Raw genomic sequence first — 19,991 nt, 5'->3', positions numbered from 1 at the left:
TATTAATAATAGTATCAATACACAATCAATGCTAATAGAACACTATTAAGGAAAAAAACTTTTTTTTTTTTTTTTTTAAACAAGTGAATAGAACAACCACACAACAGCAACTCAAGCTTTTAGTACGTAACAGAACAAGGAGGGGCAGTTCTCTAAGTAAAACGAACTGCCCCCTAACTGCAGTAGAGAAAAATGAAAAGGAGAAAGAAGGCTCTCTAAGTTAAACGGGTCAACAGTAGCCCTCTAACTTAAATGAGTTACCAAAGCATAAGAAAAAGATTTTTCTCCAAGCTCTCTAACTTAAACGAGCTTGAATAGCCGGGCTAAGGAGGGAGAAGAAAAAAAAAAGGCCTAGAGATAGAAGCGACGGCCACAAGAAACAGCCAACAACAAAGCGAACACTCTAATTTAGCTAAAAACTAAACTACTAATACTCTAAATGCTTTAAACAACAGTAAATAGACAATTCCAATAATTTTAAACAATTAGCTAAAGAAAATGTTTCCACTTAGCCAGAGCCTGAATGGAAGCACCCAATCTTATTTAGCGGCGAACGAGATCTGGGTAATCTTCCCTAAGCATGATGTGATAGGGCTACAGCCACAAGCCGGTGGAAGCCTTCCAGCTTTTGTATAGGCCGAGTTGGAACCAATGATCGGTTCCAAACCCAATCAGTACAGAATGAAGGTGAGATAGGCTAACATCACATCCACTGTTTAAACTGCGGTACATGCATTGTGAAACAGAGATCATACATTACCAACACGTATAAGAATAAGAGAGTTAAACTATAGACATAATATTGCTTCGTCAGAAAATATGTATTAAAATTTTATTCTGGAGCATTTCTCCCCAGGCCTCCACTGAAAACAGGATCTGTGGAACCTAGTCGGACTTTCCCGGTCAACAAATGTTAAATAAAAATAAAAAAATAAAAAAATGTCATGTTTTCACAACAAATAAGAATACTTCTGACATACTTCACATTCCGCTGTCTAGATGACAATATTAACAAATAAAAATAAAATATAATGCGATCAAAAAACTGTGTATACATATGATTTTTCATAAATGTACAGTTGGAGACGGTATTAGTTTTACAGAAATGTATTCACAGTTGATATATATGTGAATAAGTATTAATTTTCTGCATTAGCCACTGTCCATTGTGCATATGTCATTTTAAATGAAATATAATCCAAAAAAAAAAGGGTTTGTTTTCCTGGTACATTACAAGATGCATAAACTAGTAATATATCTGAACAACATGACATCTATTAAAACCTTTCTCAATTAAACAATAATGCTCTGAAGCAAAGAAAAGGCCAGAAAACTTAGCATGATAATGTAGATACACTGTGTTTCGTCAGGCTGCTTGAAAAGTATGTCACTAATCATGCACACATACATACTTGTACACACATATGCATACACAGACAAAAATACACACACATGCACATGCATAAAATGCTCTGTGGAAATTGTGCTAGGCAAGATACTAATTTCTGCATAAAGAGTAAAAGGATCATAACTACAGAAAATGTGCTGATTTGGTACAATGAAGCTGATCTGAACATAGCAACTGTCTGCATTACTGAGAGAGTCTATCAAGATATGACCCCAGGAAAATGAAAATACTCCGTCTCTAGTTCATTGTTACTATGTAGTAAATCCATTCTTTATGACACCACGGTCTGCAGAACACAGGTGAACAATAATAATAGTATAGAACTTTTTCTACAGCTACTATTTTCAACATTTTGACAGATGTAACACAAACCTGTTGAAAAATGTACATGAAAAGACTAATTCCAGGTCAAAGAGTAATATTTTGCAGACACCAATCATTTCTTGTGTTAGGCTTTTTTTCCTTTTTAAATCTTATTTTTCTTTATTTTTTTACCTTGTGAAGTTGCACTCATTCATTTAGCTTTTACTTAATTTGAGATAAGGTAATAAGGCATGAGAAAATATTCACTATAAAACTGGAAGGGCATATTCATTAGTATGCTATTTAAATCTACAGAAATACAAGCAAGCTTTAAATAAAATCCAATGTCATTGAAGAAATGCCTGACTAACAACATGATCAGCCATGTTGTCTAGCTACAATCATTTGACTGACTTTTGAATTTATCCAGGTATAAGAATGCACTGACCAAAGCAACGGGACAGTCTTATTATGGCTATGGTATAGATACATCATAGTTATCAGCACATTTTAGCCTGGGAAGCAAGTCTTCATCAAGGCACTACATGCGATATAAAAATACAGTACAATATCAATATAGGTAAATCTACAGACCTCCCCATACAGTTAGATGTTTCACGCATTGGATTTGAAACAAGTTAAAGACAAGAGCTGCTGAAGCTACATTTTTTTTTTTCAAAAGTAAGGTTTCAAATTGCTTAGCTGTAAAGCTGACAATAAAATATCATAGAACAAACCACCCCCCTCTAAGACATGTGCACGTTAAAGCTCTTCCTTAAGCAGGTACATTAAGCAGGAAGAGTTGCTCACGAGCTGAGCAGCAGAAGCTTCAACAGCTTTATTTGAATCTAACTGCCAAGTGTGAGTAACGGAAGAAAAAAATGTTAATTCATGATGTCAACCAAGAACCAATGCCAAAGGTGAACACACAGCTGCAACACAATACACAAGTCCAAATCAGTCATCCCAGACAAAGCAATCAAAACAAGAAAACAAAACAAAAAAATAATTTCCACTATCCTCCCATCCACAAAGCCCCCAAACACCGAAGTTAGAGATCACCCAGATCTCAGTAGTCCCATGTCAAAATCCCCAGCAACACCACGGGACCATACTTAATAATTTATATCAGAATGCTCCTTCCCTCTAACTGCACAAACCACAGTACTTAGAAATAAAACCTAGTAGGTCCGAAACACATACCTTTCATCAACAGTCCTACAAAAACAAAAAGCAGGAAGGAAGTAACAGATTTAGTACAAAGCCCTCATACTTCCTGTTTTACATGAATCATATTAAAAGAGATAGTAACAGAGAAATTGAAGTTTTTAAAGACAACTAAAGCAATGTATGTCTGTGAATTAGGTCTATTTAAAATACTCTAACAAACAAAATAAACTTAAATATATACAAATATAATTAAATGGACAGCAGATAGGTAGAAGGAAGAACATACTTGTATAGAAGGAAGAGTAGCAAGAATATAATAGTAGAAAAGAGGAGCATCTTTAGGTATAAATTAAATCATATAAAAATATTCTAGTAACATTTTGTGATGGATAGACAAGAAAAATAAATAATTGAAATTTACCTTGTATGTGGCAAAAGACAAATTATAATGTAATTGATATCACATTTAATAATAACATAAAAACATATTACAGTGATAAGTCCATATTATTTTTGTTAGATGCATCTTAGGAAAAGTCTCTTTTTTGACATCAAGCCAACTGTATTTTTTTCTGACAATATTTTTGGAGTGGAAGATATCCAAATCCACGTCTTCTGAAAAACAAATGATGTTATTATTTTTAATGAAAGAGAGTGTTTCTTCAGTAGTGGAAAAAGTTCTAGTGCCAGAAGGCAGTTGAAGTCCTATTTTTGCGGGGCAGACAAGTTGAGCTTTAACATTGTTTTGTTTAAAAAGCTTAATTAATGGCCAATTTTTCTTCCTAAGCTCCATAGTCTTGGATGAATAATCACTGTCAAATCTGACAGTTGATTGTCCAAATTTTACTGTAGCTTTTGACCAAGCAGACTTTTGTACTAATTCTTTGTCTAAACAGGATACAAATGTTACTATAACAGATCTGGGTTTTGCTAAAGGACTAGAAGGAAATGTTTTCCCAATTGATTTGTGTGTTCTTTCTATTCCATAAGAGAAACTTTCTCATAGATTAAGTAAGTACCTTTGGAATCCAAGTTGTCAAAACAAAGAGACCATGTATTTCCCCTCTGATTTTTCTGTCAGACCAAAAATTCTAAAGTTGTTCCTTCTATCTTGGTTTTCTAAGTCATCCTGTTTTTCCATTAACCAGGAATTGTATTCTTTAATGCTTCTGTTTGAGATTCATTTTCTGTGAGTCTATTATCAATGTCAGATAGAGCATATTCAATATCCGAAACTTTTGATTGTAGTTGTTGAAACATGTCTTTAAACATGCTGGCTTTCTTAAGACTTTTTCCTTGACTTCAAGCAGATTTTCCTGGAATCCATCTATCTTAATAGATAAGTCTTGAAGAGTTGTTGTTACATGATGTAATTCTTTCTTAATAGAAGGATCTGCATGATTGCTCTTTGAGTTGCTCATCTTTCAGTATATAATAAATTATTCCCTTAAATAGTTTGAAAGGAAATGTTTCTGAAAAACTCCAAACTTTAGAATACAGTAGTAGTAGTACTTAAAAAACTTTAGGACATAAAAAATATAATAATTTTATAATTTTTCCTGTCAGTATCTATAAGATACTGCAGAGCTCTGAAAAGAGCTGTTAACTCAGTGCCACTGTGGCTCCGCCTCCAGAACTGCCATTCTTAACCTTCACATGTTTCATCTTCTGGCCATACAGGTGATCTCCCTGAATTCGCCTCTCAGTCTTATTAGCCACTACAACTTTTTCTTATTCTAGGTCCTCTCTGATACTCTCTGTGTTCATTTAATTTTCCTTCCACCAAAGGTCTACTGCCAAAATGAGAAATTATAAAGATAGTAAATAAAGTAGCAGTTAAACCACCAGGCCAAGATACACTTTATTAAAACAATAAATAAAATCCGGACATCACAGAATAAGTGCCTTCAGGTCTAAACCCTTCATCAGATAGCATGCAATACATGAACATAAACTTAAAAGCACTATTGACCAATCAGCTATCAGTATTGTACCCTTCTCCTTTTTAGAGCAGGCTTTAAAGGCACAACACCATTCAAACCCATGGCTCTATCAGCCACCAGTTCAATAATCCATTTCATCTCACTAAATTCAGTGTGATTAACAATATCCCCACCTCTAATATTGTTGGAAATCATTTGTAACACCATAAACAAAAACATGTGATCTGTGTTCACCTTTATATGCTGATACAGGGCATTGTGTACATTTTCCAATCGTATAGCTGAAATGTGTTTCAGGATTCTATCCTTCAATCTACAATTTGTTTTCCCCACATAAAATGAACTACATTTCTGGCATACAGCCAGATAAATACCATTCTGTGTTTTACAGTCCGCATATCCATTTAAAAAATATTTCTTAACCGTCAAGGGATGAGTAAATTAATCTAGATTCAGATGTAGGGACAAGCCTTGCACTGCCTGCAGACAAAAGTGCCCCTATGCTGGGACATGACCCTATTGTTTTTAACTAAACCATGTTCTTGGCATAATATATCCTTCAAATTTTTATTTCTTCTAAAACCAAAGGATGGTACTTGTCCAGCAATACCACCTATCTTCTCATCTGTTAACAACACCTTCCAATTTTGTTTTACAATTTCACAGATACCCCCAATATTATTGTTATATGTTAACATCACACGCACATGACTGTTGTGCTTATTCACTTCATTCACATCCCTACCCATATCCTCTGTTGGGACTATCTTTTTGAGAACCAAGGTCTAGCTCCATCTTGTCTGTTCTTTTTACTTTTACTAATCACTTTATCAAATTTCTTACTTTTATAACCTCTTTTCTTCAGATGGGATTCTAATTTTACAACTTCTTGGTCAAATGGTTTGTCATCTCTGCATAGGCGGGATATCCTAAGCACCTGTCCCCTTACTATGTTATTAAACGTGTGCCTGGGATGCATACTATCAAAAGCCAAGAGGCTATTTTTCCAACAATCTTTTTTATATAGAGAGGTTTTTATTAGGCCATCCTGTCCCTTGCTAAGACGGACATCGAAAACATTTATTTCTACCTCAGAACACCTCATTGTAAACCTCAAAAAAATCTGTCATGGATTCTAAAAACTACACAAAAGATATCAAATCACTGTGTGTACCTTTCCACAAAAAGAATATGTCATCTACAAACTTCACGTAATAGCAAAGATGCACTTTCCATTTAAGAAAAGTATTGAAAATACCTACTTCTTCCCAGTGAGCTAAGACTATGTTTGCATATGAATTGGTGCATGGTGTGCCCATTACAATACCTTGTCTTTATTGATAGAAATTGCCTTGACAGAAACAATATTATTTCCAATACAAGTTTAAGTAATACACATGTGTACTGACACACACTGACATCCAATCTTGCTACATTCATCAAAATAGCTTCAATAGCTGTAATACCATAATCATTGCTTATCAATGTGAAAAGGTTATTCACATCTAATGTAACAAACATATATTCCTGACATGCATTCATTCATACGTATTCATGTAAAGAAGTCACGAACTGAGCCGTATCTTTCAAAATTCTAGGAAACAATAATATATGTTTTAAAGTACAATCTATCCATATAGACAGATTTTCAGTAACCCAGCCCCTTCCTGAGACAATAGGTCTCAGGGGTGGGTTGTGTAAATCTTTATGCACTTTTGGAAGTGCCTTAAACACAGGTACAACCGGATGTTCAGTCCATAAAAACTGAAAAACATCCTCATGTAACAGACCAATGTGCTTCATATTAACTTCTTTCTGACATTAGAAATCATTGTCTTAATCAACAATGGAAATAACTGAGAAAAATGTATATGCATCACTAACTAGAGACTTAATCTTATCATAATAAAACTATTGACTCATTACAACTGCACCCCCTTTATCGGCGGGTTTAATTACAATATGTTTATCATTGCTTAATGAATTCAATGCTTTCTTCTGTGTTAAGAGTCAAGTTATAATATACTTGATCTGAAGCAGTTTACTTCATTTTGTCTTCAACCTGTGGGTTACGGATCCATATCGGATCCAAGCCGGCAACTTTTACTAGCATCAGCTCTGAGCTCCAAATTCCTCCCCTTACCCATAATACAGCTCCACTGCCTTCCATCCCCAGATTTCGTTTGCCAAGAATAGCTTGTGTATTGTGATCTCCTGAGCTCCAACTTAGTCAAGGGGGTAAAATCTTTTTGAGTGTCTTTTTTCTTCAAAAATATGTTAGATAGTGTTAGTATAGGTCCCCTTTCTTTAGATTCTGCTTCCCCTCCCCCCTCAGTGTTTTCTATGTACAAGTGTGGTGAGTGGGTGTGTGTGTGTGTGCCAATTAGAAAGACACTTTCTTTTTTTTTAAGTTCTCTTTCTACTGACGCAGTATATGGCTGAAAAGCTTGTTTTCAAGTGTTGCACTGAGTGTGGCCATAAATTATCCCCAGTGGATGGCCACACTCTGTGTGTTTTGTGCTTGGGCGTGGCCCATCTGAGTGTGGACTGCAGCATATGTGTGGGCTTCATCCCCTGCACCATTAAAGATAGGAAGGCCAAGTTGGCCCTCAAAGGCCTTCTTCCCCCTTCAGAATCTGTGTCCTCATCTGCGGCTTCAGTCACAGCGCTGCTGTGGCCGCCTCTGCTTCCTCTGTTCCTCAGGCTTCTCCTCCCTCCCAGGCTGGGACTCAACCACCTGTATCAAAGCCTGTGGTAGGGTGCAAAAAAGGGTTAGAATGAGGGAGAGAGAGACGAAAGTGAGGGAAAAGAGAAAGAGGTCTCTGGACCTCACTTAACCTGCAAAAACGTCACGGATCCATGACTCCCCTCGGAGCCGATCTCCGAGGTTCTCTCCAGAGCCAGTGGAGACACGTTCAGCTTCTCACACCTCTGTGCCCCAACCCACCAGGTCGGAGTCTGTGGCCTCATCGATGTCCACTTTGTCCTTGCTTGACAATGATCTGGATAAAATGAGGAGGTTTATCCGTACCCAGATCCAGATGGGGGTCTTGCCAGCCCCCCTACATCAGGAGAGGGGAGCTCGCCTACTTTTTTCCAGCTTATATCTCCTTCTCCGATCCGACCTTCGGGTTTGGAGTATTTGGATCCGTGGTTGGCTTTGGTCAGGGGTTCAGCACTGACTGTACCTGTTTCCTCAACACCGACAGCTGCCTGGAGCATATCGGATCTGACCAGCTTGGATCTGAGCTGCTCTCTGAACCGCAGCTTGGGGGTCGGATCCAAGGGAGTGGAACCTTTTTCTTCGGTTCTGACTTTGTCAGGCCAGGTTCCCCCCCTGAGAGCTCCGTCCACCTCAGGCCCAGCTCCGATTCTCTCATCGGATCTGGGGAGACTGGCCTCCTTATTGGTTTCTCAGGAGGTTTGCTCTCCTTCAGCATTCAATGTGGTAGAAAGGGTTCTCTCTGCTGGATCGAGACTCCTGACTGCCCCCTCGGACTCCCCCCAGACCCCCTCTGCTCTCTCTATGGTCCGCATAATTTTACCAGAGGGAAAGCCTGGGCTCGAAGATCCCCAGACGGTTCTCACCAAGGAACAAGTGGCTTACGAGCTCCCCCCGGAGAACCCCACCGGAGAGGTACCTCGCAAGCATACGTGCAAGAGGAGGCACTTAGACTCCCCCTAGTCCCTCACCAAGGACACTGACTTGGAAGATGGAGAAGGTTCCCCTAGGTTACCTCCCGAGGATGTCTCCTTTGGGGACATCATGGAAATCCTGCGCCAGTGGGGAGGTTGGTCTGCCCCCAAACCCTTTTCTGATGAGTCCGTGTTCCTGCAGGCTTTTGGCACAGGCCCATCTATGTCCTGGGTGTCCCCTCCCATGGATCCTTTGGTGGATCTGGTCATCCCGTGGGCATGGAAGGAACTGGACACCATGGAACTGATTCCAAAAGGACCGGATAAAATTTTAAGCCCCCCCCCCCAAGACAGACCAGCATGGAACAAGGGCTCCCCTGTGGACGCCATAGTGGTAGCAGCAGCCACTAATATTGAACTTGCTCAGTAGAGTTCCTCGGTCCATGCTCCAGACCGAGAGTCGCGGAAGATGGACCACCTTGGGAAGCGGGTTTACGCTTAAGCTACCTTTTCAATTAGGGTGGTGAACTACCTGGCCCATGTCACCAGACTCCAACGCAACCTGGTAAAAGAGCTCGAGGAGTCTCCCCCAAAAGTCCACGTCGCAGGAGGACAAGGCTTCATTCTCCATGAGGTTGGCCACTTTAAAAGTAGTATCTAACACGTCCATGCGACTCCTTTCACAAGCTATGGAGGGAGCGGCTGGGTCCATTGTGTCCATGAGGCGTAACGCCTGGCTCAGGTTATGTCAATTTTCAGAACCATTCAAGGTGTCCTTTGTCAATGCCCCTTATGACAGCTCTACACTCGTTGGTAAGACCATCAAAGAGACATTAGTCCAGAGTAAGGAGGACGGGAAGACACTGTCTACCATCGGGATCCATTTCTCTAACCCTCAAAGGTCCTTTTCTCTGAACCAGAGAGGGCAAAAGATGTGGTTCCGGAAGTCACAGTATTCCTGGGACACTCAGGGCTCTTCTTCCCCCAGAGGCAGAGGGGGACAGAATGGACGCAGGTCCAGAGGCAGGGGGGGGGTCCAAGGAACTTTGGGTCTTGAGAACCTTTCTCGGACAGATCCTGACGGCAACCCTGAGGGGTTGCCCAACTGCTCTACTCTGGAGTCAGTCGGGGGACTTGCACCTAGCGCTCATGGGGTTCCATAACAATAGACCGCTGGGTGCTTCAGATCATATCCAGAGGATACTCTATCCCCTTCGTGGGTTACCCCAAATCTCCTAGACATCTGCCGGATGTACCACCCACACAAAGGGAGGCAGCAGCACAGGAAATTTCCAAGTTGCTAGAAAAACAAGCCATCGAAACTGTCCCCCCAGATCAGTCTGGATTGGGCTTCCACTCCAGGTTCTTTTTGGTGGCAAAGAAAATGGGGGACTTGACCCATTCTGGACTTCTCTACCCAGAACCTGTCAGTTGCCAAAGAGAAGTTCCAGATGGTCACATTACAGTCCATCATGCCGTACCTAAGAGAGTGACTGGATGTGCTCGTTAGACCTCTAGGATGCTTACTATCACATATAAAATACACAGAAGCTCCAGGAGGTTCCTCCACTTCTGGCTAGGAGTCACTCATTACCAATTTTGAGCCCTACCCTTTGGTATCACCACAGCCCCCGGGGTGTTTACCAAAGTGATGGCGGTGGTAGCGGCTCACCTGAGGCTTCAGGGGATTCAGGTCTATCCGTACCTGGACGATTGGCTCCTCACTGCTCCCACCAGGCATCTACTCTCCCAAATCAGGGATTATTTCCTGACTCTTGCCCTGTGTTTGGGGATCACAATCAATGGGTCTATATTAGAACATCGAAGTTTCACAACTTTGAATGTTCTAATATCGACCCCTATTCAGCGAAAGCTGAAAATAGCAAAGCTACAGAAAACTCAATTTTTTCAAAGGGAAAGAATTTGGTTGTCTGTTTCTGTCACTTCATTATTTTCAGCAATGTGGTGGAAAGTTACGGGTCGGATTCAGGTAAGTGTGCGACTGGGCACGGGTTAGGTGAGTTAGAGTTAGGGCGCGGGTCAGGTAAGTGTGCGATTGTGTGGACGTGAGAGTTAGGGCGGGGTAGGGGAGTTAGGGTTAGGGCGTGGGTGAGGTGAGTGTGCAATAGTGATGGACCTTAGGGTTAGGGTTTGGATTAACGTAAGTGGATAGATAGTGGTGTATGCACAGTTTAGTATAGGGTTAGATGTAAGATTTTAGGTGTATGTGTGTGGATTGCTGTTTGTTTGGTGTGCTTGTGTTGTGTATATGTGTTTCAGAACAGCGATTTTTTTCCCTAGGAAAAAAATCTCTGTTCTGCATGTTCGATGTTTTCAGCATTCACTGAATAGGGGTCAATATTAGAACATTCAAAGTTGTGAAACTTCTATGTCCTAATATAGACCCCAATCAACGCATCCAAATCTCTCCTAGATCCTGTACAGGTGATAGACTACATTGGTGCCAAGACAGATACTCTTCAGTGCAAAATCTTCTTGACTTTGGACAGAGTTCAAAACCTGAGGATGCATGTCTCCCTGATCTACCACTCTCATCTCCCAACGGTGGAATCGGTGTTGAGGGCCTTAGCTCTTCTCCTGTGTGTCTGTATACACATGAGAATGCTACAGTGGACTCTAGCTGTACAATGGTCCCTATTGGAACTGCCACTGACATATCCAATCCAACTCAGTCGAGTCTGTCATTCGTCCCTCATATAGTGGATGTACTCTCTGGACATTTTGAAGGGACGACCTTTTGTTCCAGCCCCAGCCCAATCCACAGTGACCACGGATACCTCCCAACTCGGGTGTGTGGGGGGGGGGGCATTGTTCGGGCATATACATTAAATTCTGTCCGTTTCCTTGCAGTTCTTATCACTCAGTATTGTTAATCATGTTGGTTGCTCAATTCCTGAGCATTTTCTTCTTGATGGATGTTCTATACATGTCCTTATCTTTCGGGGGACCATTCCATTCCAACATTCCACTGTCTCACCAGTAACTTTATTGTAGTAGCGGTCTTTTTCAGGCTGTTACAAAAATTTTGCTGACCTTTTCATATGGGCAGGGTGCACCATTCCTACTCTATCTTACTCAGACTTCACAGTCAACTTACTGTGAGCAGCTGAACCCGCCTCAAATGTATTTCCTGTGTTTAGTCTTCCACCATCAACAGTGTTTTTCAGAGTGCAGCTTCTTTCACAGCCTATTCCTTCATATGAAAACTATGGCATTTAAGTATTATGTACCTGAATTTTATGTAAAACGTTGTTCATTTGACCAATTGTGTAGGCACAAGATATGACTGGATCTTACTCTAAAGGGCATGTGTTTCAGCCACGGGAAACTACGGAGATTTATTATACATAGCACTTTCATCTTTTACGGTTTAAGACTTCATTGGAATTAAAATGCAGCTGAGACATGCAGTAAAAGAACATATTATTGAACATCACATGGCAAAATTAGCCAATGAAAACTGTACCAGTCCTACACTATCACACACCTAAGTTATCAGTCCTGGCCATATTTCATTAGTGTGTGCTTCTCTACAGTAGCTATGAAAAATAAAGTCATGATTTTATATTTAGTGCTCCAAAAAGAAAAATTGCAATATAAAGAAAAAAGGGTGTGGAGAAAGAAACAGAAAAAGAATTAAAAATGATATTGAAACACACTTAAATTCACAGATAAATTATTAATTACTATACATAAAACTTATTTTGCAAACCTACAGAAAAGGAAAATGTTTGAAGAAGAATGACAGAAACACATAAACAGGAAAATATTAGAGTCACTTGGCTTATTTGTGACTCCTTGATATGTGGGAGACTGGGAGTTATGTGCTGCATACATTAAGGTGGTTGAGAACATGGCCACCTATCACAATCTAATAGTGAAGAGCCACCTTGATGTCGATTTTCCTACCTGGTGGTAATACATTTGAAGTTGTTACTCCCTCTAACATATTAGGCAGTACCTATTCCACTGCAGCCTTTACTGGACTGCATTGTTTAATACCAGATTAATCTGAATGAAACTGGACATCATCTTGCTGTGTTACATGTAGCTGATCTGGTGCTGTGATATGTCTTGTGCTGTGGTCCTTGTTTTTTTAGCAGACACAGATTAACTAGGTCAGTGATGTTGCTTTTATGAGTGAGCTTTCAGTGTTGCATTATGCTTATTGTGGTATGGATCCCAGTCCAACAAGGCTTGTACAATCATGTCTTGATTCACTGTGAGAAATCAAAACAAATTGAAGCAACCAAAATTGTAAAAACAGACACAAGTCCACGTAGCTCGAACAGATGGAGATCCACAATAGAATATCGACAATTACACTTTATTCCAAAGCAGTGAACAATGAAAAACTGAATAAAATCACACTACATCCAGGTTAAGCGCTTTCATCTGATTCAAACAGACTTCCTCAGAACCAATTAATTATGACCAATCAATTCTATTTATACCTGATTTGGCGCCAAAAATACTAATTGATACCTCAATCATATTTTAAAAACATATTTTTAAAAACATATTTTTTTAAAAAACATAAAAGGGTATTAAGAAATGGACTTCCTGTCGTAAATAAAATTATGTATATATAAATTTGAATTTGAATTTAAATAAAAACTCTCATTAATTCTAACATTAATATATATATCTATATGTTACATATTATGATTGTGATATAATAATTGGAATAGAATACAATAAATTAATACTAAGAATGGTTTACACACAATACATTTTAAACCTATACACTTAGTGCATATAAATGGTGTGAACATCCTATGGCCCTACTGCTTCATATTCTACAAACCTATACATAGTGCACTGACTAAGATGGTACTAGTATACTACATAACATATATAACTCAAATTAATATGTATCTAGTGGATATTCAAATACAATGATGTTGATATAAAAAGCAAGAAGGGTATCAAACAACCGTATTATATTATTAATCTAAAATAAGGAAGGGTTTTAGGCTGATATATTCATTTAATCCCGGGTATGTGGTAGCATCACAACAAATCTGCCATTTACTCTCCAAAAACCCTAGATATGCTTTCCAATTACCAATACCTACTGTCATATCTAGTTTATCAATAATGGCAAACTTGAAAGTGTGTTCAGTTCCCTTATCTATAACATGTTTACTAAGGGCATTTTTAGTGCCACCTTTACTTATATGGTATGTATGTTCATACATACGGGTTTTAAACCTTCGTTCAGTTTTGCCTATATAATATACTGAACATTGTGTACATGTAGCAAGATACACAACCCTCTGTGTGTTGCAATTCCCTTCTCTACATCTGCAAATACTTTTTATGCAGTTGTTCAATTTGATAAATTTATCCTCATAAATGTATTTGCACTGTCTACATGTTCCACACTTCCTAGTGCCTCTCTTATATTTGGTGACGTTATGGTAAGTCCCACTCTCTAATATTTTCTTAATATTTTTTGAGGTTTTTAGTACACACACCGTGTTGTTGCCTATAATGTCTCCAATCATCTCAGCACTGGATAGTATATCCCAATGTCTGTGTATTATCTCCTTAACCAAATACGTGTACACACTGTACGTAATTACACAGACCCTCCTCCCCTGGATATTATTCACTATTTTGTTATCTGAACATGTTTTCCCCAAAAGGGGGGGGATACTTTATACCCCATTGATTTTTTATATATACGACCACATCATCAAGTAACTGTTTGGGATATCCTCTATCTATAAACAATTTGTATATATTATCTAATTCTTTCATCATGAGTTCCCTAGTGGAAGACATACGGGCTGCACGGATGCACTGCCCCTTAACAACATTTTTGAATATGTATAGAGGATGGCTACTACCAAAATGAATATAATCATTTGAAAACGTAGGTTTTCGGTACAAATTGGAGGTGAACCCATCAACTACTTTATTAATAAATATGTCTAAATATGGAATTCCTTCAGTACTCATTTGATATGTAAATTCAAGAAATTCAGTAGTATTGTTGATATACGTTATAAATTCAGAAATAAGTTCATTAGGTCCCCGCCAAATGATAAATAAATCATCTAAAAATCTAGTGTATAATGTGATATACTTGTAATATACACTAGTAAAGACATAAGTATGTTCCCACTCTAACATGACCAAATTGGCAAATATGATGCTGTATGCCACCCTCAAGGGTGTGTTTAGCTAATGCATTAGCTAAACACACCCTTGAGGGTGGCATACAGCATCAGTTCAAATTTAGGATCTTAGAACAGATTTCCGCAACTCATAGGAGAGGTGACATTTATAACTACACTGAAACTAGAGAGATTCATTGGATCATTAAATTTAGGGCTGATCTACCACCAGGGTTAAATGGTAAAGTCCCCTTACGTCCTTTATTAAAATCTAGGAGATTAGGGAATCAGAGACGTTAGGTTAGTGATTCTTTAATATTATGTACTTCATTGATTGCATAGCAGTATTATGACTTACATGGTTTTAATGTTTTATTTGTATGTATTAATAATATTATTTTTAAAAGGATTTTTTGAATTAACTTGTCTCTTTAAGAGATGTTTGTGATTTTGGCGCCTTTTTGCCTATTTAAACCAATATTCTTCAATGTCATCTGTTATAAGGTCTGAAGAAGCTATGTTTGCGAAAGCGCTTGCCTTTTTATGCTAAATAAAACAGATTTTTTATACGTTCTGCTCGTATTTGGATTATCAGCTATTGATATTAGAAACTTTTTTTGAGTCTGGAATTATCAGTACCCTTCATTGCTTTGCTCAGCGGTCGTTGATTTTGTTTTATTTCATTCGATTTTGCACTTTGGACTGCTGAGCATTTACTCCGCTGGGTTTATTCTCTTTGTTTATTATTGTAAGCTTCTATTACCCTGTGGAGGCATGATCGGAGGGGAACAAACATCCATTGAGTTGCCGTATACTATGCCGAACAACAAGGAAGTTTCTATGATGTCATGTCCGCCTTTGGACCGGTTTGCTGACTGCCTGAGAACGGAGAGGAATCCTCTGGCGTTATTTACTGAACAAAAGGAAGGCTCGGACATTCCGAGTGAATTGAATTTTGACCGAGAAGCCCTGTTGTTAACTGTTGAGAAACTTGAGCAGGACTTATTTAAGTTAAAGGGTATGCAGACACAACGTCAGCACTTTGAGGTCTGCATACAACGCCGATTAGTACCGAGAGGACTCAGGGTGCTAAAGATGCCGACTATGGGCACCCTATATCCGGACCTGTTGTTTGATTGGCAACAACTTAACATTGAGGTAAGCCTCAATTATATGCGTTTGATGAACACTTTTTTTCTTCCGATTGAGGAGAAACTTAAAGAGGACATTATGAAAGTACGAGCTAGTATTTTAACTGTATTTCCTGCTTCTGTGGTGGATCAAGCTTTGAATTCAATGTTGGACAATGTATGTATGTACGAGCGATGCCTTTTCAATCAGAAAAGAGCGAAGCTTCAGAGGGATAGTGTGTGTGGATTTCCGGATGGGCCATATTTTCACCTGGCCCAGGAATAATACAATTGTTAATAATGTGAATATTAATAATGCTAATAATGTTAACAAGGTGCCAGTCAAGAATGTGCGAGCTAACACTGTCGAAGAGATTGACAACAATTTAGCAACTGATATTGCCTGTGTGAATGACACTGATGATAATTTTGTGATGTGCTTAGAAAATGTTGGGACAGCTGCTGCTGATGCAGTAGTTATTGATGAACCTCCCAAAGAGACTTTAGTTAGAGAGTTTACAGATGATACAACTACAAATAGGGGGAACACGAGTGTACCTGTTGACACTATTGACAAGTTGCAGACTCCTTGCACTGAACCAGTTGTCCGAAGGAAAACCACTACCTCAGCAATGTGTAGGGTTAAGGACAATTTCAACCCTGAATATGGCACTAATTTGTCGACACCAGCCCCTGCACCACTTATAGGTAATAGACACCCTTTTCCCATCAGAGTGTTCAGCAGCGAGGAGAGGACCCATTCAAACAACAGGGGGCGATACAAAAGGAAACTATCTCCGGACAAGCTTCCCAACCGGAGTATCAAGAAAATGTGGGAGGGGAAACAGTAGATTTGGTTTTTAACCTATCTAGTCATGAACTAACTTGTTACGAAGCACAGGTTCTCTCCAAAGGTCTTACTTTCATTCCTACTATGGATAGTAGATATGAAGAGACCTTAAGGGATTTTAAACTCTTCATTAGGAATCTATCTTTGAAGATTTTCTTCAGAGATGCGGGAACATCAAGGGATAATATTGCCTTCAAGAAACCTAGTACTTTTATTCCACCTACACATCCACTAGTTGCTGCTTACAGCAAGTTGGTGGAAGATGATATTTATAAGATGGATAGGAATAATAGTATAAATAGAAAGAAGAAGTATAATCTTAATTATAGACAGCGAGAAGCCCTGCAGTCACTTCGTCACAACTGTAACATTGCAATTCGTCCTGCTGACAAAGGAGGGGGAGTAGTTATTCTTGATGCAGACAGGTACTCTAATGACATGTCACGGATGTTGGCTGATGAGAGATTTTATGTATCCATCACTAGCACTAGAATAGACACCATCATTAACAGAGTAAAATACACAATATCTGAGTTACTTAGCAATGAGGTTATTGACCAAACCTTGTATGATTTTTTACATGTTATACATCCCCTGATACCGAGCATACAAGGTCTCCCCAAGATCCACAAAGACCCTCTGAATCCTCCCATGAGACCTATAGTTGCAGGTAGGGGGTGGTCCACCGAACCTCTATCACTCTTTGTAGAAGCTCAACTCAGACCATTGGTCGATGCCAACAGCTTCATTCTCAGAGACACCAAACAGTTCTTGCTTGACTTATATCAATACATCAACTCCTGTACCAATGTCGAGGATTTGTTTTGGGTAACTATGGATGTCCAGTCCTTATTTACCGTCATACCCAATGTAGAGGGACTGGAAATGGTGGGTGCTTACATGCGGAGATCCACGTTACCCCAGTACCTAGATGTTGACTTAGTCCTTTTGTTACCGGGTACAATTCTTGAATCAAACATTTTCAGCTATCAAGAGAAGACCTTTCTGCAGCGGGATGGCGTAGCTATGGGCACTTCTTGTGCCAATAGCTACGCCAACCTGGTCATGGCTGAATGGGAGCACCGTCATTTGTTTCAAAATGATTTGTACAGAGAGTTTGCACCCTTCTATAGGCGTTTTGTGGACGACCTTTTTTCATCTGGAAGGGCACACCTGTACAGTTAGATAGTTTTTTCTCACAGGTGAATAATTCTATTACATTTCTGAAGTTCACCATGGAATGGTCAAACACTACCATCCCCTTTTTGGACATCCATGTAGATAAATTACCAGGAGGGATTGTCAATACAGGTGTATACCGTAAGACCTGCTATAGGAACACATTGTTACATCGTTCCAGCATGCACCCGGGCTTTGTCTATCACAACATTGTGAAAAGACAGTCCATGCGTGCATCCAGGTATACACCTGAGGACTCTTGTCTGGACAGAGAATTGGAAAATCTAGAAATGAAATTCTTAGAACGTGGATACAGCAACTTGGATGTCACTAGAGGGATGGATAGTCTTTTTAGCCTCAGGGAAAATAGAGCGAAGCCATATTTTTCAGAAGGAGCTATGGAAATGTATACCACTGACATGAGTTACAAGCATACTCAGAATGAGTCTTTCACTAATGACAACGTCATTTTTCCCATCTATTACACTAGAGATATAGGAGCAGTTAAGGATGTCTTTAATAGACACTGGCATGTATTGTCAGTTGATCCCACTATTAAGGGTCTTACAGGAGAATGACCTAAGTTCGTTTATCGTAACAAGAAAAATCTCAAGAGTTTACTCTGTTATCCAAGAGTATACCCCATTAGTCCAACTACACAAGGACCCTATATGGTTCCATGCAACAGGTGTAATTTTTGCTCATACATACTGTGTGATCCTGTATTTGTTTATCCATATGGACCTGGCACACATTATATCCGGACGAGGGGTAGCTGCATGTCCAAAGATGTAGTATACCTTGCAACCTGCACATCATGTCCAGCCTACTACGTAGGCAAAACGAATCGGGTACTGAGGGACAGGATACGGGAGCATGTGTACCACACGAGGAAAGGGAATCATTATAATGCATTAGCTAAACACACCCTTGAGGGTGGCATACAGCATCAGTTCAAATTTAGGATCTTAGAACAGATTTCCGCAACTCATAGGAGAGGTGACATTTATAACTACACTGAAACTAGAGAGATTCATTGGATCATTAAATTTAGGGCTGATCTACCACCAGGGTTAAATGGTAAAGTCCCCTTACGTCCTTTATTAAAATCTAGGAGATTAGGGAATCAGAGACGTTAGGTTAGTGATTCTTTAATATTATGTACTTCATTGATTGCATAGCAGTATTATGACTTACATGGTTTTAATGTTTTATTTGTATGTATTAATAATATTATTTTTAAAAGGATTTTTTGAATTAACTTGTCTCTTTAAGAGATGTTTGTGATTTTGGCGCCTTTTTGCCTATTTAAACCAATATTCTTCAATGTCATCTGTTATAAGGTCTGAAGAAGCTATGTTTGCGAAAGCGCTTGCCTTTTTATGCTAAATAAAACAGATTTTTTATACGTTCTGCTCGTATTTGGATTATCAGCTATTGATATTAGAAACGTTTTTTTGAGTCTGGAATTATCAGTACCCTTCATTGCTTTGCTCAGCGGTCGTTGATTTTGTTTTATTTCATTCGATTTTGCACTTTGGACTGCTGAGCATTTACTCCGCTGGGTTTATTCTCTTTGTTAATTTGTATATATTATCTAATTCTTTCATCATGAGTTCCCTAGTGGAAGACATACGGGCTGCACGGATGCACTGCCCCTTAACAACATTTTTGAATATGTATAGAGGATGGCTACTACCAAAATGAATATAATCATTTGAAAACGTAGGTTTTCAGTACAAATTGGAGGTGAACCCATCAACTACTTTATTAATAAATATGTCTAAATATGGAATTCCTTCAGTACTCATTTGATATGTAAATTCAAGAAATTCAGTAGTATTGTTGATATACGTTATAAATTCAGAAATAAGTTCATTAGGTCCCCGCCAAATGATAAATAAATCATCTAAAAATCTAGTGTATAATGTGATATACTTGTAATATACACTAGTAAAGACATAAGTATGTTCCCACTCTAACATGACCAAATTGGCAAATATGGGTGCACAAGATGCACCCATAGCAACCCCCCTAGTTTGCCTGAAATATTCTCCCTGATATTGGATATAATTATTGTCTAATATAAGTCCCATCATATCTACTATGAGATTAATCTTATCCCAACTTAATCCAGAAAATTTACGCAAACTATTGCAAAAATATTCCAGGCCTGTGGCTGTAGGTATGCAAGAAAAAAGATCCTTGACGTCTATAGTAATTAAT

This window comes from Protopterus annectens, chromosome 16.part0 (genome assembly GCF_019279795.1).
Source record: "Protopterus annectens isolate FY-2018-M chromosome 16.part0, PAN1.0, whole genome shotgun sequence".
NCBI classification, from domain to species: Eukaryota; Metazoa; Chordata; order Ceratodontiformes; family Protopteridae; genus Protopterus; species Protopterus annectens.
Note: the sequence above shows the minus strand (reverse complement) of the source record.